The following is a 24,845-nucleotide window of genomic DNA, read 5'->3' as shown; positions in this document are numbered from 1 at the left end:
TGGGATTAGTGCACTTATATTTTATTTATTTATTTTTCCCCCAAAGCCCCAGTGGAGAGTTGTATGTCATAGTTGCACATCCTTCTAGTTGCTGTATGTGGGACACGGCCTCAGCATGGCCAGAGAAGCGGTGCGTCGGTGTGCGCCCGGGATCCGAACCCAGGCCGCCAGCAGCAGAGCGTGCGCACTTAACCGCTAAGCCACGGGGCCGGCCCAATGCACTTATAAAGGAGGCCCGAGAGAGCTCCCTTGCCCCTTCTGCTATGTGAGGTTACAGCGAGAAGACAGCTGCCAAAGAGGAAAAGGGCTCTCACCAGACACCTAATATGCCAGCAACATGATCTTGAACTTCCAGCCTTCAGAACTGGGAGAAGTTTCTGTTGTTTATAAGCCACCCAGTTTTTGGCATTTTGTTGTGCGGGCTGAACAGACCAAGAACAGGCCTAGACCATTCAGCTTTACCACTATGTTCCCCATCCATGTTGCTGTCATTTACCAGTCTCTTGCTCACTTCTCTTTATTCATTAAAAACTTTGGCACCTGGCTCACAGTTTTTCTCTATACTCTAAGCCCTGCTTTCATCCATAGTGGCTTCCAGTTCTATGTGGATAACCCATCCATTACCATTGCATGTCAGTTCCTACACCACATTATCTCCTATCCTCTTCTCCTCACTTCATTTCAGATAGCCAGTCTCACCAAGAACCTTATCATATTCATTAACTGCTCAAGAGTCACCAGTGTAGGCATGTCATTCTCCATCACAATGTCCTCTCCTTTTTGCTTGCTTTTTAAATATTCCCACTATGATCATTCACCAGAACCTCTCATTCATTCATCCATTAGCCCTCCCATGTCTTCATTTTCCTTCTTAACCAGTTTAGGTTATGTGGTTCCCCAAATCCTTTGCACTTTAGTCTTTTTTTTTTAATTAATTAATTATTATTATTATTATTTTTGGTGAGGAAGATTAGCCCTGAGCTAATATCCACTGCCAATCCTCCTCTATTTGCTGAGAAAGATTGGCCCTAAGCTAACATCTGTGCCCATCTTTCTCTGTTTTTTATGTGGGACCCGTGCCAAAGCATGGCTTGACAAGCGGTGCATAGGTCTGCACCCGGGAACCAAACCTGCAAACCCCTGGTTGCTGAAGTGGCGTGCATGAACTTAACCACTGTGCCACCAGGCTGGCCCTGCACTTTAGTCTTTTTATCACATCTTGCTGACAAAAATCTAACTGATTTTTGTTTTCTCAGTGCTTTCAGCCAAGAGCTAAGCATTAATGGCAAAAGCCACATAGAAGGGCACCATAAATTGAACCTCAAATGAGCTGTCAACATGACTTGACAATTCTACCACATTTCTCTGATCAACTCTGTCTCTCATTCTTCACATTTCTTTTTCATTCTCTTGTCTTTATACTTCTGAAATCCCCATCATCTCTCTCATTCTAAGTGATCATCTAGCCTCATATTTAACAAAGAAAATAAAAGGTATCAGACAAGAATCCCTTCAACTTCTTTCTATCAAACATCCACGCTTCCTGTATTTTAACTTGATCTATCTTGTTATTCTGTTATAATGGAGGAGTTGTCTGTCACATTTATCTGTTGTTACATCATATATCACTCCTATATTTAGTGACTTAAAGCAATGACAACATTTATTTTGCTTAGGAAAGTGCAATTTGGGCAGAGCTTTACAGTGACATCTTATCTCTTCTCTATTTGACAGCAGCTAGCTCAGCTGAAAGGCTGGGGCCTAGAATCGCCTAAGGACTTGCTCATTCACATGTCTCCTTGTGCTGGCTGTAGGTAGTTGGAACCTTAGCTGGGACTTGCAGCTTGAACACCTACACATGGCCTCTACATGTGGCTTGGACTTTCTTATTACATGGTGGCTGAGTTCCAAGGGAGAGGAGAGAGCCAGGTGGTAGTTGTGTCACCTTTTATAACCTAGCCTCAGAAGTCAAGCAGTGTCACTTCTGCTGCATTCTGTTCATTAGAAGTGAGTCACTTAGATGAGTCCATACTCAAAAGAAGATGAACTAGATTCTACCCTTTGATGGAAGGAGTTCAAAGAATTTTTTGATGTTTTAAAAACCACCGCATTATACATCTTTCTCTGCAAGGCCAGTCCCTCTATCATTACTTTGGATCCCATGCCTTCCTGCTTTCCCAGGAACCTTATGCTATTGTGTATTCTTCCCTTTTATGTTTAGCCTGTCTTCTCATTTGTTTTAAAATGTGCACCCCCTTTTCTTTAACTTTCTGTTTTGCTATTTGACTCTATATTCTCTTCCTTCCCTTTTTCATCTCTCACCTACTAAAGTGAACTGGCCTATGATTTATAGTACATGTGGCCATTTCAGTTGCCTTTGGTGGCCAAGCAGGTAATTTAAATGTGTATTGGGTAAAACCTGAGGCCAGGACAAGAAAGAAAAAAAAGGGAGAAAGTGTTCTCTTTTCTTTTCTTGCTATCTTATAGCTACTTACATTCATGATACAGAGAACATGATACATTTAATGTAGTTCAGCTTTTAGAATACAACTTGTTTAAAAGTTGTAGTCTGCCTATAAGTATTTCAGTATGTAACAATATAAAAATGTTAAAATGAGAGGGGAGCAAGTGGCTGAAAGTATATGCAACGAGGTGATTATAATGCTTGGCCTTGAAATTTTATGCTTTTTAAGAAGGAAAAAGAGAATATTAGGGTATGAAGTATAGTGAAAAGGTTTGGAGATCTTAATAAGGTCCAAAGATTGTTGGAGTGGAGATATTAAGGGAGTGAGCTAAAAAGATAGATAGATGGTCGTCAGAGAGAGGATAGAATGAAATGGTGTAGGTCTAGGGTATAATCTTTGGGGTGAGTGTCTAAGGTAGGGTAGGGTGGGAATGTACATATTAAATGAATATAGATATTCAATTAGAAAGATTGGAGTATATACGTATTAAATGAACATATATATTAAATGAACTACAAGTATCCCAATTTTATTTGTAGTGATAAATATAATATACTCATACATATACCTGTTTAAAAATTCTATTACAAAGCTTAGCAAAGTACTTAAATATGACTTAACAATATAATTTTCAGATAAAAATACAGTCTATTAAACATTTTTGGGGGTGGTGAGGAAGATTGGCCCTGAGCCAACATCTGTGCCAGTCCTCCTTCACTTTGCAGGTGGGACGCCACCACAGCATGACCTGATAAGTGGCCTGTAGGTCCACACCCAGGATCTGAATCCATGCACCCCAGGCCACCGAAGCAGGGCGTGCGAACCCAACCACTACGCCACCGGGCCAGCCCCTTAAACATATTTTATTGGCATGAGTTTTCAATTAATGGTGTATAGCCAAAGACAAAGTAGTATCATGTTGGTTTATATATTCTGTAGATTAACATATACTTCAGTTTAGATATGTATCTCTACTTGAATTTAGAAATATGCGTGCTTGGCGCCAGCCCTGTGACATAGTGGTTAAGTTTGGCATGCTCCACTTTGGTGGCCTGGGTTCGCGTGTTTGGATCCCGGGTGCGGACCTACGCTACTCATCAGCCATGCTGTGGCGGCCATCCACATACAAAATAGAGGAAAATTGGCAATAGATGTTAGCTCAGGGCTAATCTTCCTCAAGCAAAAAAAGAGGAAGATTGGCAACAGATGTTAGCTCAGGGCGAATCTTCCTCAGCAAAAAAAAAAAAAAAAAAAAAAATCCTACTTGCATAGTTAAATGGGAATATGTTCTTATTCTCTGTGGAAATATAGCTTTTATTAACAGCAAATATAAATTTATCTAATTGAGAAAGGAATTGAATTGCCCCCCTCCTTTAAATAAATTAATTGAATATCCTGTGAGAATTTAAAAGCTAGCTACTTATGTGATCAGAGGTTACTTACCTGGGCACTTAATATTAATAACCTGGTGTCTGTAGCACACTGAGATCCAGAAAGTAATAAAAGTGTTCTTAAAGAAGCAATAATAGATGTTACAGGGTATTTGTGTCAGCTCACACAGTTACTTTCAAAATCTTTTTTCATCTGCAAAATGGAGATAGTGCTGAGTTGTGAGATTTTGAAATTGTATGTGATGTGTTTCTCTGGGCACCTAGAAGATGAGCAGTAAATAGTAGCTATAGTTTTTAAAGGAAATCCTTAACCACTATGTGTATAGATTGGGCACATTTTTTAACAAGTCTGAATCACCAGTCAGTGGACAACTAGAAACAGCAAATTAATCTACTGGAGTAATGTTATATTAGATTATAACGAGCTGATTTATATTCATAACATCAGGCATCAAGAATAAAAAGATATAAAAATTCAGGGGAAAGTTTTAGAGTTATCCATCACAACTTTACAAATACATAAAGCAGCTTATATCATTTATTTCTCACAGTAACCCTATGTAGTAGATACTATTATTATCATCATTTTTTCTAAGAAGAAAACTAAGGCTTAGAGAAGTTAAACAAGGTCACACACTTAGCTCAGTGGCAGAGCTATGTGTGCTACAGACTTAATCAGTCTGATTCTAGGCCCTCTACTCATTATACCACTCCCCTAACATGATGAGATATTTTTCTTTTAAAAATTGTGCATTTGGGGGCTGGCCCAGTGTCGTAATGGTTAAGTTCGCATGCTCTGCTTCAGTGGCCTGGGGTTCAGGGGTTCAGATCCCGGGTACGGACCTACACACCATTCGTGGCGACATCCCACATACAAGATAGTGGAAGTTTGGCACAGGTGTTAGCTCAGGGCCACTCTTCCTCAAGCAAAAAGAGGAAGATTGGCAAGAGATGTTAGCTCAGGGCCAATCTTCCTAAGAAAAAAAATAAATTGTGTATTTGAAACTGTCTTAGAATCTGAAGGGTCCTTAGAAGATCTATCTACCTCGCTATCACCTTTTTTAGAATATTACTTAGCTTTTCCTATGACCCAGGCACTGTTGTCAGTGCTACATGTATGCTAACATTTAATCTTCACAACCCTTTGAGGTAGGAACTATGGTTGTTCTTATTTTATGCAAGAGGAAATTTAGGCACAGGGAGGTTAAGTAACTTGTCCAAAGCCACATGGTTAGTAAGTAGTGAAGCTGGGATTTGAACCCAGGCAGTCTGACTCTAGAGTTTATGTTCTTAACCACCATACCATATCGGCTATTTTTCTAAAAATTTGTAAATTTACTTCATTTACTTATCTTTCATAATAACCTTTCCAGTGGTAGAAAACTCATTATCTAAAGGCAGTGTATCAGTCAGGGTTACACCAGAGAAACAGATTCAGTAGGATATATATTAAGAGATATATTGCAAGGAATTGACTTACCGATTGTGGGGGCTGGCTAGGCAAGTCCAAAACCCATAGGGCAGGCAGTCAGGAAGGGCAAACTGGAACTCTCAGGCACAGGCTGAAGCTGCAGTCCACAAGCTGAATTTCTTCTTCAGGGAAGCTTCAGTTCTGCTCTTAAGGCCTTTCAACTGATTGAATCAGACCCACCCAGATTATCTAGGATAATCTTTACTTAAAGTAAACTGATTATGGACTTTAATCACTTCTACAAAATACCTTCACAGCAACACCTAGATTAGCGTTTGATTGAATAACTGAAGACTATACATACCCTAGCCAAGTTGATACATAAAACTGATCATCACAGATATCTTTTTTTTTCAAACCTGGGGTAGGGGAGGGGCTTTTCATTTTCCCAAGCCAGGAATAGAACTTTCTATTTTCTTTTCAACCTTCATTTATTTATTGATCACTCCTGCCACCTCCTCAACCACTCCACCCCACCCCCATTACCACAGCCATGAGAGATATTGGCTGTTTTGCAGTAGAAGGCATATACATAAACCATATTACCTTTAAAGCAAAATTTTAAAAATAAAAAAGAGCCTCAAAATAAAAGGTAGGGAAATGGTTGAACCAGAAAACATATGCTGGGGCTAGTTGCTATATTTGAGCATAAAATTAAGCACTGTTTACATGGCAAGGGACTAATATAGTATAGAACCTTTTTCTGAATTCACTGAAATTCAAACAGGAATTTAGCATCGAATTCTAACAGAAATTTAATCTTTCTAAATACAAAGAGCATTGGCCTACATCATTAACAGATAGTTATTGTTTAATAAAAGAATTCTCTCTCCAGATTCCTAGGTGCAAGAAGGAGGGTTTCACAGAGCAGCCTGCAGTTATATATCATTTTTTGTTAATTCTTATTTGTATCTTGACCTTTTTATCCTCTTTTGATAAATAAAATTTAAAATGCTGTAAGATCCTTTACTAAGACATAGACGATTTAAAGTGATCCGTCATAGACCTTCAGCTAGACTAAACAGGCTTATAAGAATCTTAAGTGTGTGTCTCACAGACCCTCTCAATTAGACAGTTGGTGTTTCTAGAAATCTTGAGGACATTGTCCCATAGCAGCATTAGATGAAGCCCAAAGTAGAGAAGGACCTCTCAGGAAAAATTCGAATGTGGCTTTTGTCTATTGGAGTTGATTATAGTTTAATAATAAGAAACCCACAGAATTTTAAAAGGAATTGTATCTCTTAGATTGAAAGGGGCAGAGAGAGTTCATAGTGAAAAGAAGCCTCTGAGCCTTCAATCTTCTATGGAAAGGAAGCGGGCTGAGAAGCTCTTCAGCTCTAAATGTAGCCCATTTCTTATGGAAAGTGAAGGATGACTCAGGATGCAGACAAGAAGCCAGAGAGTAGAGCTAAGAGACCTGGAGAACCACTCCCAGGACTAATCAAGAACCTGGGGACATGTGCCCAACTGGATTTCAGAATTGCTATTGACCAATGACTGTCATGTGCCTCCTGTTTTCTCCCTTTTTGAATGGGAGTCTACATTGCAGTTTTCCTGTTCCTTCCTCACCATTGTATATTGGGTATGTGTTGGGCAGATAACTTGTATCTTTAGTTCACAGGTCTTTAGATTAGAAGAATTGTACTTGAGGAGCTGCAACCACGAAACGGGATCTGAGGATCCTCGTCTACATCTGCACTTGATTTAGATGAGATCTTGGACTTTGAGCTAATATTGTAATGGAATGAGACTTTTGGGGGGCTTGGGAGGGGTTGAGTATATTTTGAAAATGGAGGAGTGTAAATAATATGTGGCCAGAGGGTAGACTGTGACAGAGTAAACATGGCTGCATACTTTTAACCACCCTTTCCATCCAGAGGCATAGCTGATTTTTTCACCCCTTTAAAACTAGGATGGCGTTGTGATTATTTAACCAATAAAATATGGTGGATGTGATGTTGGTTCAGTTCCAGGCTTATGCCTTAGAGAATAGCCTCTGCTCTTATAGAAGCCAGCTGCTATGTAAGAAGTCTGCCTATTCTGAGCCCAGCGTGCTGTTAGAAGCCCAACTAGCCACTTAGAGAGAGGAGAGTGAGAGTGAGAGAGAGGGAGATTGGTGAAGTAGTAGCACCTAGGCACTAGACAAGTAAGTGAAGCTTTCTTGGACCTTTGTCAGCCCAGCCTTCAGCTGAAGCCAGATGAGTAAGTGACTCAGCCAACAGTGAGAAGTGAGATAGATGCCAGATGTATGATCTCAGTCGGGCTGTTGCAGCCATCCTCCAGCTGTTTGAGCCACCCGACTCAGACCCCAGACCTTGTGGAACAGAGATGAACAATTTCTACTGTACCTTGTCCAAATTCTGAACCACAGAATTGTAAGCCAAATTGTGGGTTATTGTTTTAACACTAAGTTTTGGTGTTTGTTACATAGCAATAGACAACTGAAACACAAATGAAAGAACTGAAATACAGAAAAATTCTATCACCTGCCCAACTTCACAGAGATTGTAAGAACCATTGCTTTCAATCACATTTTAAACTGCCTGTGTCATCATTCTTTCCTGAGGACCATCTAGAACTCCTTTTCCATTGTTAGCGACCCTGTCTGCACCTACAGGTTTTTCATGTAATTCAGCTTTATTCCCTGGCTTGCATCTAATAGTTGGACAGCTATGGTTAGCATACTTCTCTGACTTAATTCTAGAGTAATTATATAATCTGAGATATATCTGCGTACTATTCCTTAGTTTAAAAAAATCTCAAGTGGGACCTTCTCTGAGCATTTCATAAAAGAAATCCCTCACTTAAAAGCATTTAGTTAGCAAAGGACAACTGACTAAAAAAATTTTAAAGGAAATTCAGGAGAATTTATATAATATACCAAAAGGTAAGCAACGTAGTCCTCATGAGACGTTAACGCTTTCTCAAATGTCCTTCTGATTGTTGTATTAATTAGAGGTCTTCTTTCTGGACCATTCTCTAGAACAGAATTCCACCTTGGTTGCTTCTCCCTTCTGGATATTTTCTTCTGGAACATCCAGTTCCTTCCTACCTCCTTATTATGCAGAGAAACTTCTCTCTTTCACAGAAAACCCAATCTGATATTGAAGCACTGATGCTTCTTTTAACCTAGAGTGAGTTTATCAAATGATTTTTTCTCAACAAAGGAATTTTCCAAATAACTATTAAGAAGGTGAAATTTTTCACTCATCATTAGTTATGTGTAAGAAAAATCTCGACCAGAAAACCACCATTCTCAGGTAACCACTGTTAGCATTTTTTCTTCAGTACATTCTTTTTAAAAATATATGGGTGAGTTTTAACAAAAATGATATTACAGTGATAATAGTATAGTGCTTATTATGTGTCAGGCACTATTATAAGTGCTTTAATCTGGTTTATTTTATTTAATCCACCTCCCAACCCAAAGAGGTCTGTACTTTTATTAACCCCATTTGCAGGTGAAGAGACGGAGGCTGTTAAGTATTTGCCCAAGATCACGTAACTAGGATTCAAATCCAGGTAGTCTTGACTTTAGAGCCTGCACTTTTAACCATTATCCTAACCTGCCATCCATATTATACATATTGACTTAATACTGGTGTTTTTCATTTTTACATCATGAATTTTTCCATGCAGTCACATATTATTCTGTAGGGAATTTTTTTTTTACACTCAGTATGTTAAATTTATTAAAATAGTAATATGTATAGAACTAATTTTTTAACTCTCCACTTCAACAGTGAGCATTCTCTCTATTTCCAATAGGATTGATTAGTTTTGCCTGCTTTATAAATGTAATCATACAGTATGTATTCTTTTGTGTCTGGCTTCTTTTGCCTGACAGTTTGTAGGATTCATCCCTATTGTTGAGTATAGTTGGAAATTGTCCATTCTCTTTGCTGTATAGTATTCCATTTTTTTGAGTATATCACGGTTTATTCATTCTGCGGTTGGATGTGATAAGTTTCCATTTTGAGGCTATTGTAAATAGTACTGCTATAAATATTCTGGTACATGTATTTTGGTGAACATATGTATACATTTCTGTTGAGTATATACCTAGTTGTGGACATTCAGCTTTAATAGATAAGTCAAATAGTTTTCTAAAGTGGTTATACCAATTTGCACTACTACCAACATTGTATGAGTTCTCATTGTTCCACGTTGTCAGCAACTTTTGGTTTTTCCTTTCTTTTTTGCTTTAGCCATTCTGGACTAAACATTTTTATGACTACATTGTGTTCCATTGTATGGATATGTACTATCTTTTTTAAAAGGAAGCTCCTGTTGTTGGGCAGTTAAGTTGTTTCCATTCTTTTTGTGAAAAAATATAAACAGTGCTGAGACTAATATTCTTGTAGATTTATTTTTTACAACTTCTGATACATGTTTCCCCTGCACATAATTGTACAAATAACATTAGTGTTTGTTTCACTGAAACATTACAAGAATGAATTATTATAGCTTTTACAACTTTAGTTACTCCGCAAAAGATAGCATCTTATTTATTTATTTATTTATTTTTAGTGAGGACGATTGGCCCTGAGCTAACATCCATTACCAATCTTCCTCTTTTTGCATGAGGAAGATTGTCGCTGAGCTAACATCTGTGCCAATCTTCCTCTATTTTGTATGTGGGATGCCGCCACAGCATGGCTTGATGAGCGATGTGTAGGTCCACGCCTGGGATCTAAACCCTTGAACCATGGGCAGCGGAAGCAGAGCTTGCGAACTTAACTGCTACGCCACCAGGCTGGCCCCAGCATCTTATATTTTTAATTTAAACTTATTTATTTCCAACAAATATTGAACATTATGTTCACTGGTAATTTTTATATTTTTAATAAATAACTTGTTCTCATCCTGTGCTCATATTTCTGTTGAAATATTTGTGAATGTCTTTATTTATTACCATTATTAACCTTTTTCTGGCTATCTATGTTACAAACTTTTCCTATTTATCTTTCAATTTTATAAAAATTTAAGTTTTTTTGTAATCAAATTGATATTTAATGGTTTTTGTCTTTGGTGTCATGATTTAAAAAGCCTACTGATATTTTCAACTCTTCCATTCTGCTCTCTTCTTTCCCTTGTGTATATATGTGTGTGTGTGTATGTATATATAAATATATGTATATGTATTTTCAAGTTTTTCCCATTACAAAAATAATATGAAAATGTAAACTTACTCTGTCTATGCTATATTGTCTTCTTTTTCTCAAATTCCCTTCAAAACCAAACTTCTTAGCTAATAGGCTAATTTCATAGCTTCCACTTTCTTTTTTTCTGTTTACACTTCCAGTCCTCTTAGCTTGATTCTTATTCCTACCTGCTCTGGCAAGCATCATCAGTAATCGTAGACCTGTTTCTATTTGTGAGCTTTCTTCTTTACTCTGTAATACGGTTTCCCTGCTCTGTAGTGTTTCCCCAAGTGCATCATCCATCCACTCAATTACTTCAAGTACCGCCACTTCCTATTACTTCTTATCTTTGTGACCAACACATATCTCTCTTCTGTTCTCCAGGCATATCTAATTTTTACTGGATTATTACGTTCCCTGGAAAGTCAAATTGAGGAAATTATCTTTTTCCTAAATCTGTATCCTCTATTTGGTAAAAATAGAGGCTATTCTTCCCTAGTCATGTAAGCCAGAAGTCTGGGAGTCATTCTAGATTCTTTCATTTTCCTTATCCCCTACCACTCATTGGCGACTGGGTCTTATCAATGATTTGCCCCTTCATTTCCAATTTCACTGCTTCTAGCTTAGTTCAGATCTTTATCTTCCCTTTCAAGGATATCTAAAATAGTTGTTTAACCAGTCTCCCTACCTTAAATTTTCTTAGCCATCTCCCAAATCTGATCTGGTTACTCCCTGCTTAAAATTATTTTTGTTGGGCTCTATTGTGTATAGGATAGAATCTATTCTTAGCATGGCATATAAGTCCTCATGATTTGGCCCCTTTGTCTTGTTTGGTTTCCTTCCTATCACTCGGTACAGTGCTTTTTAAGACACAATAAGACATTGTTATTCCTATGATTGCATTGGCATTGTTACTGACTTTAACACCCAAAGTTGTAGTGTTCAGAAGTCTGCCCCAACAGGAAATAATTCTTTCTGTACTGCCAGCTAATGTTTATTAAGATATTACAAATCAATTTTTTATTAGTTTGAGCAAAACAAATCAAACTACTGTGGGAAAAATGTATTGGGTTAATTAAAAACTAAATCAAAATTATTTCATCTGCTGTTTCCTGCTTGGGATTATCTGTATTAATATCTTCCATTAGTATGGATTATTGAAGATTTACTGTGCCTGATCTCTTCTTCCATTATTTGATTTTATAGAAACATCTCAAAGGAATTAACCAAGGGTATAAATAGTGCCCATACATAATTACGAATTTCTTGATCATATTTTACTTGGTAAGTATGCCTTTTTTTTAAGCTGTAATTTTTGAAATTCACTCCCATGCTTTTTTTTCATAAGGCCTTTAGGCATACTGTTCCCGGTCTGGAAATCTCTTTATCTCTTCTCCCTTTGCCTAATTAACCCTTGGTCACAGCCTAACATTTCATTTCAATCGTGTTTCAGGAAGGTGTTCTCTGATCTTCCCACACTAGATTAAGATCTCCTGTTATATGTTTTCATACAGTCATGCCACTTTTTTTTATGGTACAGTCTTTCCCACTGAATTATAATGTCTGTTTTTGCTCATCATTGAAATATAGCATATAGTACTGTGCTTGTCACATTTAGGCACTCAGGAAATATTTGATGAGTAAATGAATACAGTTTCTGGATAGGCAAAAGAGGATAGATCTGAAATAGTTTTGTTAGAGATGCTTATTTTAAATCTAGCTATAACAACTTAGATATATCTAAAAATTATTGTAAAAATTCTCTACTGACCCTATTACAATGATGTGCCAACTGCTGCTTACAGTTTCTGTTTTGTATTTATTTCTAATATAAGATTGGGAAGATAGCCATTAAAATACTTCTGCTTGGTAGTAAAGAAGACTAATTATGTCCCTGGAGATAATTACAACTATGTACTTCAACTTTAGGCCAGGGTTTACTTGTTATATTAGAAGCAATGTCTTAATAAGAAACTAATATTGCAAGTGAATCTTGTGAACTTGACTCAAGACACAAGATCACATGAAGATTATTTTGCAGAATTGAGAATATAGTGGTGCAGCAATGAATATCCATTGGTGGCATTGCCATCAGAATTGGAGGTAAGTATCCATTTCAGAGAAGACAGTGTCCTAAGTGGATTTCTTCTCAACTGTGGCTTGCCTCCTTTGATTTCTGCCTTAACCTGGTTTTCCAGTCTTCCTAACAATTCTGTAATGTACTCATCTAATAAATTCACTTTCTGCTTAAATTAACTAACATCAGTTTTTTTTTTTAAATAACTAACAACCTGACTAGTACATGTCCTAAGGCGGGATCCTGATTCATATATCCTCCCAGAAACGGCAGCTAGAGGTCTTATTTGTATATGTATTTCATAGAGCTCCCAAGAAACCAAGGAAAAGTACTCTTAGGATGGATAATTAAGCTCTTAGGCACAGGAATCAAGGAGCATGAGACTCTAATTGATAGTTCAGAGAAATGTTTTTGCATAGAAAAACTCTGACTGAAAGATAGTGCTCAAAATTCATTAAGAGATTGACAGGAAATATTTTTGGTGCATAAAACTGACTGGATTAATGTCCAGAATAAAAAACATTTTATAAGTCAACAAAAGGATAAAAAATGAGAAAGGAAGAAAAATATAGTAAAGAATATGAATAGGTAAATTACTGAAGGTGAGATTCAGATGATCAATTGACATAGGAAAAGATATTTTACTTCACTAGTAATCAGTGCAATGTGATTTAAAATGAGATGCCTCTTTTCATTCACCAGATTAGCTAAGATGAATGAGTCGCACAGTATCATGTATGGCAAGCAGGTTGAGTGTAAATTGGGATAGCCACTCCTGAGATGAGTTGGTCGTATATATTAAAACTGAAAATGAGTATAAACTGTGACCCAGGCATTTGCCTGTTAGGTATCTTCTGAATAGAAGCAGTTATACGTGTGCAAAACCAAGTATGTATTTAAAAAAGAAAGAAAAGACAAGTATTGGCAAGGATGTGAAGAAACTGGAACCCTCATATATTGCTGGTGGAAATGTAAAATGGTGCAGCCACTTTGGAAACAGTTTGGCATTTCTCAGAATGTTAAGCATCAAATTACCATAGCCAGCAATTTTACTTCTAGAGATTTATCCAAGAGAAATAAAACCTTATGTCCACACAACAACTTGTACATGAATGTTCATAGCAGCATTATTCGTAATAGCCATAAAGTGGAAAAAATTCAACTGGCAAAACAGAATGTGGTATATCAATACAATGGAATACTGTTCAGCAATAAAAAGTAATGAAGTATTAATGTACGCTACAACATGGATGAACCTCAGCAACGTTATGCTAAATGGAAGAAGTGAAACACAGAAGACTGCATATTGTGTGATTTCATTTATATAAAAAAGAAAGACAAATCTGTAGAAATGGAAAGTAGATTAGTGGTTGTCCAGGGCTAGTGGTGGGAATGGAGAGTAGCTGCAAATGGGCATGAGGTTCCTTTTGGGGTGATGGAAAGTGTTCTAAAATTAAGTAGTGGTGATGATTGCACAACTCTATAAATTTACTTTAAAAACCTCACTGAATTGTACATTTAAAACTGGTTAATTTTATATATGTAAATTATATATTAGTAAAACTGTTAAAAATGATTAATAGCAGGGACTTTATAAACATTGTAGCCTGAGATGGTAAGCCAACACTTGTATGAAGGATAGCTGTAAGAAATTATGACTAGAGGCATATCATGACTTTAGGAGAAATAAAGAAAATGGAAAACACACACACACACAAAAACACGGGCACAGAGAGAGAGAGAGAGGGAGACAGATGTTCATCAACACATTCTTTGTAATAATGGAAACTGGAAATAATGTAAATGCCCATCAGTAGAGAAACAGCTAAAGAAAATAAGGTGCAGGGCCGGCCCTGTGGCTTGGTGGTTAAGTGCGCGCGCTGCAATGCTGGTGGCCCGGGTTCGGATCCCGGGTGCGCATCGAGGCACCACTTCTCCGTCCATCCTGAGGCCGAGTCCCACATACAGCAACTAGAAGGATGTGCAGCTATGACATACAACTATCTACTGGGGCTTTGGGGGGAAAAATTAAATAAATAAAATCTTTAAAAAAAAAAAAATAAAAAAAAAAAAAAAAGAAAATAAGGTGCTTTTGAAAAAAGTAACTTGCAAAAGGATATATAGAGCATGATACCATTCAGGTATATTAAAAAAAAAACTAGTATATATGTTTTCTTTGGAAATATGTGTATGTAAAAATATAAAAAAGAGATTTGAAGGCTACAAGCAAATTTAGAATAGTAGTTGCTTCTGGGGAGCAGAGCAGAAGAATCAGGATGAGGGTAGAGATCAGGAGGGTTGTTAGTATTGTACGTAACATTCTAATTTCTAAATATTGCTGTATTCAAAATTATATAATTTTTAATAGTATAATCAGAAAAATGACTTGAAGCAAATATTCCAAAATATTAATAGTGGTATTTCTGGGTAGCAAGAATAAGGCTATGAAAAGAAACCAAAATCTAAGAAACAAATAGCAAAGAGCCATCCTTTTCTTTGGTTACCTAATGTAAAATTGGGGGGGGGAAGTGAAAATGAAAAAAAAGTCTGAAAAATGGCGGTGATAACCCTTTGAGCCCCAAGAAGACCTGAGGACAGCAGTAGGAGCAGCTCACCATCAAGGTCAGTGACCTTTGGAAGAGAATGTCAGTGGCTACAGCAGGAGAACCTAGGACTCTGCCTGGAAACACAGGGCACTTATGGATCATGATATTTCATTGGCAGGGGCCATAATGTTATTAATGAACTTTCCAGATTATAATGCTTTGAACATCTTATTCCCACTTGTGACACACTTGCCATCCTCTTTTATTTCTTATTCAACAGTAATCTTGCTTATAAAATTTGACACTGTTTTTCAAACTACTTATAATGATATTCACTTCTTCAGTTGAGTAAAGTGGGAGCTTATTTCTCTTATTACATAGCAGCTCTTAAAATAGTTTATGTATAGAAAATAGTTGATTTATGTAAAAAGTGAGATAATCTAAAAAATTATACTGGTTTTTGGAATATGTGTTAAATGAGTTTCTTTCAGTTGCAAGAGGCGGAACCCTAATTCAAACTGATTGAAACATAAAGAAAATTAATTTTCTAAAGTAACTTGAAAATTCAAGTGGTGAAACTGGCTGTAAGCAATATCCAGGACCTCAGATGATATCATTAAATTTATCTGTCATTCTCTCTCTCTCCTTCTGTGTTTTTCTTTTTGTCTCTCCACCTCTGTCTTTATGGTATTGATATGGTATTATATGTCTTATAGTGTTGATGTGATATTTTTCATGGTCAGAAGCTGGAGCTGGAAGTCACTGAAGTAGTGCTTCTGGGAAAGCACTTCTTTCCATGACCATGCTCGCCATCAGAAATATACAAAAAAGGACCCCACTTCTACCTTCCAAATATCATAGAAGTGCATCTAACGGGGAGAACTTTATTTGCATCCCATACGTTAGGTATAGGGAGTCTAGGAAACATATTTTACAGCTTTCCAGCTATTATAGAAGGAAAGGATCGAAAAAGGGAATATATTTTATAGCTTTCCAGCCTCTGCTACTATTATAGAGTGGAAAGAACGTTGAATGAACCAATTTGCAACATCCAACATGATCCACTCCTTTGGCTACTCATCACCTACATATACCCTTCTACTAACGTGTCCAAACAACAGTGACAATCACAATATACTACATCTGATTTAATGCTACTATCATTTACATAAATGAAAACAAACTCAACTTCCACCCAACGGCAGAGACTCAAAATTCCGTCAGTTCCTGTATCAGTCTCTGGATGTTACTCATTTAGCCATAATATCATGGTGATTTTCTGTTGCCCTGGTGCTAAATTATAGTTAGCCACCTCTATCACACCTTATATAAAATTATTGGAGGGGCTGGCCCGGTGGTGTAGTGGTTAAGTTAACGCTCTGCTTCGGCAGCCTGGAGTTTGCAGGCTCAGATCCCAGGTGTGTACCTACACACCACTTATCAAGCCATGCTGTGGCAGGCGTCCCACATATACAGTAGAGGAAGATGGGCATGGATGTTAGCCCAGGGCCAGTCTCCTTAGCAAAAAGAGGAGGATTGGCAATAGATGTTAGCTCAGGGCTAACCTTCCTCACCAGAAAAAAAAAAAAGAAAAAAGATTATTGGAGAAAGGAAGAGGGAAACTAATGTGTTTATATATACGTACATGTACATATGCACACACATAGCAGAGAAAGGTAGTATTTAATGGGTAGTTGCTATGGTCCTTGTTCTGTCTGGAAGTTGGTATTATACATATATAACCTCTCTATTGCTTATTCCATGTTCCGTCTGCCAGCATATAAGCTAGAAGAGGTTCTATTTCAGGGTAGTAGTTCAGACTGTCATTCTTGAGTTGCTGAGACCCTGGTAGTGTTTCCTATATTGGATTGCTGAAGTAACCTGTTTTGCCCCACTCAATGTGGAAATTACCAGAAGGCACCCCACAAGATATCCTAGCTTCCAGTCCTGTTCTTCCCTGCCCTCATTTTATAGCAAGAACCTATGTCTCCCGGATAACCAGGATTAATCACCCAAACAAAAATAATAACTCCCCTTTTTTGCCTGTTATTTCAGTGCAATGAGAAGACCAGAATACCCAGCTGCCACTCTTGGCTTCCAATTCAAGGAGTTCAAAGTTAGCCCCCATGGTAGAAGTATCCCTTCTATGGGTACTAGAATTTCTAAATCATCAGAGTCCAAAATCACAGGGACAGGAAGCAAACATTTTTCAAGTGGATAATTAAGTAAGATACTATATTTCGTTAATTCTAGTATACAGTAGTCCTGCGTTATCCACGGGGAATTGTTCCAAGACCCCCAGTGGATGCCTGAAACCACGGATAGTATCAAGCCCTGAATATATTGTCTTTTCCAATACATACATACCTATGATAAAGTTTAATTTATAAATTAGGCACAGTAGGAGATTAACAACGATAACTAATAATAAAATAGAACAGTTGTGAATTGTGGCCCCAGTCTCTTTCAGTCCAAACCTATTGCTGAATCTGTGTAGCAATCCTTTACTTGGAGTAAATGGCTTGGTGTCACTTGTTTCAGGGGGTCCTTGCTGAAGTCTTTGTGTATAGGCCCAATGATTTCTGGCATGACACGCTGCCGTCAGTCAGAATACATTTTCTGTTCATGTCTTCCACCCACAAATTTAATGCCTTTTCCATCTTAAGTAAGTACTTGTCATGCGCTGTTGCCGTAACTTTTACAGTTTGAGATGCGACAGCAAAAACTAGCACGAATTTCTTTTTCATTCTTCACAATTTCGTGGAAAGAAGATTCACTCTTATCATAGATTTTAGCAACCTCAGTATACAATTTTTTTTTCTTTCCTTATTAAGTTGAGAACTTGCACCTTTCAGCTTAAAGGAAGCCCTTTATGGCTTCTCTCTGGCATATCCAAATTGCCAGCATCACTGCTCTTGTGCTTTGGGGCCATCATCGAGTAAAATAAGGGTTACTTGGACACAAGCACTGCGATACCATGACAGTCGATCTGATAACCTAGACAGCTGCTAAGTGACTAATGGGCAGGTAGTGTATACAGCGTGGATACGCTAGGATGATTCACCACCCAGGCGGGATGGAGTGGGACAGAGCCAGGCAGCAGGAGATTTCATCATGCTGCTCAGAACGGTATGAAATTTAAAACTTGTGAATTCTTTATTTCTGGAATTTTCCATTTAATATTTTTGGACCGTGGTTGACCTTGGGTAACTGAAACTGCAGAAAGTGAAACCTCGGATTAGAGGGGACTGCTGTACATACTTTTTTCACATTTTAGTGTCACTGAAATTAGAATGCTTCCTAAACTTGGTGGCATCTAGTTGTTACTGTCAGTCAGGAAGTACTTATGACATACTTATTATTGTCTACGCATGCACAGACATCAAAATGGATATCAGCAGCTTGGAAGAAAATCTAGGAGGTGGTAGTAGAGCACTTCAAGAACTACTGCATCAACAATATTCTTGATGTCATAAAGGACAATAATTATGTAGAAACACACAATAATGACTATGAGTCAAAAAATGATTCTGAAGAGTCAGACTCTGAATGTGAAGGAGATTTAGGAATTCCTTAACCAGTTGTTTTGTTTGTGTTCATTTTATGCGTGCACAAGTGATATAAGATAGCTATGACTAGATAGGTCTAAAATAGTTCTCTTAAAGAAAAATAAAAATTGTAACCAATAAAGTATTATCTCGTAGTTAAATTGCTGCACTTTTCCCATTTTTTCTTTCTTAGTGGTACATAAAATAATGATTCTTACTGCTGCGAGTCTTAGATTCAATGGAATAGAGTAGTGAGGTCTACCACTCCCACCTCTCTCCTCTGGTTCCCAAGTCTGTTTTCTATGGTTAAAGAAACACCACTATGTACTAGTGGCTGACATATTTCTTTCATATATGAGCTACAAGATTTCAGGACATTTCAGGTTTTCTTGGCAATAATTAATGTTAAATAGTTTTTGAATTAACAGTATTCATTAATCATTTTGTCTTCAGTGTCCTCATTGTACTGGCTATTATGAGTTTTATGTATCTCTGTCAATGTTAGTGTTTTTTGTCAGATCAGTAAGAAATTTAAAAATCTTTTTGTAATATTCATATTATCTTCATTAATATGATTATGAAACAAAGCACCTATTCATTTTTTTATTTAGAATTTTTTCTTTTTAATAACTTAGTGCTTTTGTATGATCTGGAAAGTTTTTTGTTGTGATTCACTTTTCTACATAAGAAAAATTTTTATTAATTTCATGGCTCTTTTTCATCTCTGATTCATATTCCATTATGTTTTTATCTAAATTTATGATGGTTTTTTAATACATAAATTTAAAGATGAAAAAGGTATTCTTCATATAGGTTTAAATCAGGAGTCTGTAATTTCTTTTTTATTGACAGATTTCAAAACTTCCTCCCAATTGCAGCTAAAGTGGCATATTCCTATCTCAATTTCCCCTTAGCAAAGTCTCTAAAATGCCTGCAGCCACTCCCTTAACATCTGACATAATGGGAAGTGTGAAGGAGGGGAAGTTGGAATGGAAAGAGACAGCAGTTTTAACCAATTGTAGTTAAAATATCTTACTTTTGCAAATCTTACAAAGGCATATATCCTTGTGAACACAATTCTAGAGTCTCTCCCAGGGTGTTAGAATTTTCCCCAGTACCTGAGGGTTTCTGAAATTTAAGCTTCTCTTTAGCTTCACGGTAAATCTGCTGTGGACCTCGGATTTCAGTTCTCCTTATGAGGGAATGCCTCTCCTCTGGCTGGCCACTTATGACTCCCTTGTCCACACTCCTTTTCCTGGGGTCCATAGGATATAGATGCATTTTCCCTGCCACTGCAAGTGGAGCTCCCTCTCCATACAGCTCTAGTCTGCCACTGGGCCGAGGTGGCTTCATGCACTATTTAGTACCTACATTTGGTGAGTCCCCTGAAACAGCCTCTAACTCCTGCGGACTCTAGAGGGTAGGATACATGTCAAATCTCTGAGTGGTTTCCTAGAAGCCCCTCATTTGATGTGAAGTGAGGGTGAAGCATCTCCTCCCTTAAATGGTGTTGCCCACCTCACTGCTCGCTCCACAGCATTTCTCTCCAGGACTCTTCAAGCTCTGCCTCTGATGTAAATTGGCTAATGTTGGCACATCTGGCATTATGATCTGGATCTCTTAGTTTGTCTCTGTAGGTGGCCTAGTCCCTACTTGCGGGGAATTAGCCCCTGATGTTTTGTGTTCAGTTTGAGGGTGCTGTTTACCTGGTGGAAAAATAAAGAGAACCATTTAATACAGATGGTGTCTTAGGTATCTGCTTAATTGCTTTTAACCCTCAGTTTTCTCCTTGAAATCCTTTACTCAGTTGAGCAAATGGTTTTTGAGGATTTATGTGTTTTAGGTCCTATGAGAGGTACCAGGAGTGCAAAAGTAAACAGATCCATTGTAAACATTCAAATGTAATATGAAGAATAATATGGTTACTCTGCCATATATTAAACCATAGTGTCTAAACCCCATTTTAAAACCCAATATAAAAACAACTGTTTTCTTTAAAGTTATATGAGATTTTACGAAAGATTTTACTTTGCCATTAGTATATAGTAACTATGATTGAACTTAGGAAATTAAATATATTACATAATGTGACATTTACAGTAATTCTTCATTAAATTGTTAGTGAATTCAAATGTAATATTGGAATAGGATGGGGGACTTTGGAGGACTTCATTTTTTTTCATAGGTTTGTGTAAATAGGGAAGATTTATCAGAGAAGGAGAATGGGGATTAGTTTCTAATGTGGTGGTTTATGTGGGAATTTTATAGTTTGATTTGTATACATGAAATAATGCTCTTGCATATATCTAGTACATAAAAATATTATTTGTATAAGGATCTAAAATTGTGTTTTTTGTATAATGCTAAAATCTAAGGTAATGACAATAAAAGATTTTTCTGGATTTGTATGTGAAGCCTAAATAGCCCCATTCTGCCACCTTCTGGCTGACTCTATATCTTATAGTGCTATGAACTAAGTGTCATCTAACTTCCTGCTGTGGTTCGCATCGGATCATTTATTTTGGGGCCTGGGAGATTTCAGATGGAGTCAGTTTAAGCTATAATGTAATTCTAGTGCCTTAGGCTCACATTTATTTCTTGGTTCTAGAATGTGTCAGAGTTTGTTGAAATGGATACCACATGATGATGTGTGGGATTGTTTCCTCTAACAGTATGTGGTTATAACTACTTTTGGCTTTTCCACGATACTAAAGTTTCTTCAGATATTACTTGATATTAAAACTATATCAAGTTTGTTAGCTATTTATCACAGTCACAATAAGAAAATTATTTGGAGAGTTATACAGAAATGAAAGTTTCTGCAATAACTGCTAAGTTCTTATAGAGAAACTAATGTTGGGTTCAATAATCACTAATTGGAGCTCTAAAACAAAAGGAGAAACCATATGTATGTTAATGACATCTTAGTACTTTATATCCTTGGTTTTGTGACTCTTCAGTGTATTTTTATTTATTCAAAAAAGATTTTGGTAAAGGCTTAAAACTTCTGAAAATGTAATTCATTTAAAGTAAGCGTGATATACTTCTTGCAGGGAGGTAGGGAGAAGGAATTAAAATAGAACATAGAATATTGAAATTTTGTGAACTTTTACAACATACTTTACCTCTCTGTGCCTTTGGAAGATGAGATAAGAATACTCATTTTAAAGGTAGGTTGTTGTGAGAAATAAATGTATTTACTTCATGTAAAACACTTGGAATAATATCCGACATATAATAAATTAGCACTATCATCAATCTTACAACATTTAGAATATATTACATGTTTTTATATATTTTATAAGTAAATAGATTCCAAAATATCCTAGACCATAGGTTTTATATTTTTCTTACAGTTTTATATCCAATATTAAATTAAAATAGAGAAATTGAAGATAGTGGAAATGCAGAGCCTCCTAAAGTAGTGTAGAAATATATGTGATATCCTGGAGCCTACTGAAGGCCCTCTGTTTCTGTCTGTGACTCATCTTTGACTTGAGGAACCTAAAATTATTTCATAAAAGAGCTATGTCTCTGAAAAATTAATTCAAAAACATTTATTGAGTGCTTATTATATGATCTCCATTGTGTTAGATTTTAGAGGTGGAAAATAATGGGAGAAGCTCACAAGAAGAGTTAGAAGTATAAGCATGTAATTATTTTACAGTGTGGTCAGTACAATAAATGGGTGTTAATATATTTTAGGAGCAAGAGCAGAGAATAACATCGAGCAAGACTTTGAGTCACAAGTAGGAATTTACCAGGAGAAAGTCATCTTACATAAATGGAACTTTTATGCTTGCTTTTTGGCTACTGGTTTATCTATACATTCTCACATTTCGTATTAGTACTACTGTATTACCTTTTATTCTCACATTTCGTATTAGTACTACTGTATTACTGTATTACCAGAATGTTTTGTCACATATCGCCTGAAGAATGAGGTTTTCAAGTGTTTGTATTTTAGCGGGGAAGACTAGGCTTCCACCATGGTAATTCTGGGTGAAGGTAAACTCTTTTTCTGGGTGGGTATTTGCAATGTTGCTATCTGAGTCTATAGCCCCCTACATTCACCTCGCTATTCTGTGGAGCCAGACCTACCACACTGGCAGTCAGATACCTGAGGCCTGGAGCTTGTCCTTATCTACACTGATGAGGACTCTCATGTGAGTGCAGTGGTAGTGGGAGTTGAGGGATAAGTTTCATCTTCTTCACTTCTGTTTCAGGTCTTTAGAAAGTCCCTCCATGGAGATTTAGATATCGGGCTGCCTGGCTATCATCCTGGCTAGTGAGTCAATGGGAAGGTTCTTATCAACATAAAGGACTAGAGGGAGAGAGTGCCTGCATCAACCATGATTAAAAGTTTCATATTTTCATATTTCGTATATTTTAGTACTCTGGAAATAGAATCCTACTTTCGCCACCCCTGTCATCTTATTACATTTAAGTCTTGTATTAATTTTCTATTGCTGCCATAACAAATTACCATAAATTAAGCAATTTAAAACAACACTCATTTATTATCTCACAATTTTATAGGTCAGAATTCTTGCAGGCTCTTACCTTGAGTTTCTGGGGCAGAATCCATTTCCAAGCTCATTCATATTTTTGGCAGAATTCAGTTCCTTGTGGTTATAGGACTGAGGTCTCTGTTTTCTTGCTGGCTGTCATCTGGGGTCCGCCCTTAGCTCCTAGATGCGTCTCTCTGGTCCTTTCAAGTGGACTCTATATTCTCAGAGCCAGCAATCATGCGTTGATTTCTTTTCCTGCTTGGAATCTGACAACCTCTTGCCCTGGTTCTCCTGCTTCAAACTGGAAAAAGTTCTTTGCTTTTAAGAGCTAATGTGATTAGATTGGGTCCACCTAGATAATCCACAAGAATCTATCTTAAGGTCTTTAATTAGTAACCTTAATTATATCTGCAGAATCCCGTTAGCCATATATTGTAACATATATACAGGTTCCAGGGAATAGATAGAACAAATTGAAGGAGTGGGCATTCTGCCTATCACAAATCCGTTGTTTAACTTTCAAGTAGGGTTTTGAACCAAAGTGGGAGATTGTACGTGCAAAGGCATAGAGTGAAGAAAGGGCGTGTTGTACTCAACAAGTGGCAGTTAAGTTAGTATTATTACTGTTTTTGATATAAATTAGTGAAATGGAGCTAAATGGAGGCCTGTTTAAGGTTGGCAAAGGTCCTTGATTACTGTGCTAAGGGTTTGGACTTTGTAGGCCATGGGAAGTCACTTGAATTTTTCTTTAGAATTACATAGGATTGTGTTTTAGAAATATTATGTTTTAGTAATATGACAAATGTGATGAGAGTCGGAACTAAGACATTGGGAGTTTGGAGAGAAGAGGAAGTACGGAGAGACTATGACCTTTGTTTTGCATATCAGACTCACAGTAACTGCTGAGGGGATTTATTTAATATTTAAAATAAATTTAGGCCATTCTTTCTTCCCCTGGACAACCAGAAATATAAAACAGTTGATAACAGATATGCGTATGATTAAAATAAAATTTAGAATGCAATGATATGTTCCCGATTCGTATCCACCTCTCTTTTTGAAATCTCCAATATGATGTCTAATAAATATGTCCAACAAAATCTTTCTTTATTACAACATCCTTCCAACCTCTTCCTTCTTTACCCTTCTCCCATTTGGTAATTGGCATCACTGTTTATCCAGATGCTCAAGCCAAAAACATAGGTATTATTTTTGATAACTTTCTTTTCTTCATTCTCTAGGTTCAATCTATCAGCAAATCTCCAAAATATATATGAAATTTGTCGATTTCTCTCTCTCTCTACCATCTAATTCAAGTGGCAACTGTCTCTTGCCTGCACTGTTCCAGTAGTCTCAACTGTTTTCCCTTCTTCCACTCTTACCCTGAACCTACTCAGACCATTTCCAAATCCATTTTCTGCCCAGTTGTCATATTGTTTCTGCCTCATTCCTTTCTCAAGGTCTTTAATTCACTGTTCCTTCTGCCTGGCATACTCTTCTTCCATCATCCCTCAACTTGCTCCTTTTCTTTATACTTCAGGTCTTGACAACTCAAAAAAAAAAACATGTTTCTCAGACATTTTTGACCACCCTATATATAAAATAGCCCTCTCCCTGCAAGTTACTTGCTATCATATCTTCTCTTATTTCCTTTGTTACATTTCTTAATCTGAAAAGGAGAGTGAATGGGGA

General features: G+C 37.0%; 1 protein-coding gene across 2 annotated transcripts in view; it reads left to right on the top strand.

Annotated features, from left to right (window-relative positions):
* PRKACB (protein kinase cAMP-activated catalytic subunit beta) overlaps positions 1 to 24,845 on the top strand; it is a 124,090-nt gene that overhangs the window by 10,832 nt on the left and 88,413 nt on the right. Inside the window, exon 1 of one of the 2 annotated variants that reach the window (XM_087448380.1) lies at positions 11,737 to 11,755. The exons of the other annotated variant lie outside the window; for it this stretch is intronic. The gene's annotated coding sequence lies outside the window, so the exon portion shown is untranslated. Of the gene's footprint in view, positions 1 to 11,736; positions 11,756 to 24,845 lie in introns of those variants that run through there. 2 annotated transcript variants of the gene reach the window in all.

The sequence above is a fragment of the Ceratotherium simum genome, chromosome 2 (assembly GCF_057802395.1).
Source record: "Ceratotherium simum simum isolate JZ-2026a chromosome 2, ASM5780239v1, whole genome shotgun sequence".
In the NCBI taxonomy this organism is placed as follows: Eukaryota; Metazoa; Chordata; class Mammalia; order Perissodactyla; family Rhinocerotidae; genus Ceratotherium; species Ceratotherium simum.
Note: the sequence above shows the minus strand (reverse complement) of the source record. Positions and strands in the feature narration are given on the sequence as shown.